We start from the raw sequence: 1055 nt of genomic DNA, 5'->3' as shown, positions 1-1055 counted from the left end.
CATCCTCACTGGGAATAAATATTTCTGAGAAAGGCAACACGATGCAGTAGAAAGAGCACTAACAAGTATTTGTTCCTCATCTACTCTGCCGTGCTATCAACCAGAGAGTAAAAAGACTGCTGTTTGCTAACTGGGTGCCCTTAAGCAGATTATTAAGCCTTCTGAGCCTCTGTTCTCACAACAGGCATCATGACTTGACTGGTAGGATTCTCATGAAAAATGAAGCTAACAAAAAATAGAGTTCTCTATGATCCAGCAGTCCCACTCCTGTGCACATATCCAGACAAAATTATAACTCAAAAAATTACTTGCACCCCTATGTTCATAACAGCACTATTCACAAAAGCCAAGGCATGGAAACAGCCTAAATGTCCATCAACAGATGAAGGGATAAAGAAGATGTGGTACATACATAATACAATGGAATACTACTCAGTCATAAAAAGGATGAGACAGTGCCATTTGCAACAACATAAATGGACCTAAAGATTATCATACTAACTGAAGTAAGTCAGAAAGAGAAAGATAAATAGCATATGATATCACTCATGTGGAATCTAAAATAGGACACAAATGAACTGAAACAGAAACAGACTCAGACATAGAAAGCAGTCTTGTGGTTGCCAAAGTGAGCAGAGGAGGTGAGGGAGGGGTGGACTGGGAGTCTGGAATAAGCAGATGCAAACTATTATATAAACAACAAGGTCTTACTGTGGAGGAAGCCTGGCGTGCTGCAGTTTATGGGGTTGCAAAGAGTCGGACATGACTTAGCTACTGAACAACAGCAACAACTGTGTAGGAACTCTATTCAATATCCTGAGATAGACCATAATGGAAAAGATTATGAAAAAGAATGTATATATACATATAGCTGAAGCACTGTGCTGTAAGCAGAAATTAACACACCATTGTAAATCAACTATACTTCAACAAAATTAATTTTTTAAAATATTAAGTTAGGCAATAATGAGCATGAAAGTCACTCACAGTGCCTGGTAGCCTGTGGGTACTCACAGGTGTTACCTGTATTTGAGTTGAGCCACGCTATGCAGGAG

The sequence above is a fragment of the Cervus canadensis genome, chromosome 1, assembly GCF_019320065.1.
Source record: "Cervus canadensis isolate Bull #8, Minnesota chromosome 1, ASM1932006v1, whole genome shotgun sequence".
Lineage (NCBI taxonomy): Eukaryota > Metazoa > Chordata > Mammalia > Artiodactyla > Cervidae > Cervus > Cervus canadensis.
The sequence above is the reverse complement of the archived record's forward strand: the minus strand, read 5'-3'. Positions refer to the sequence as shown.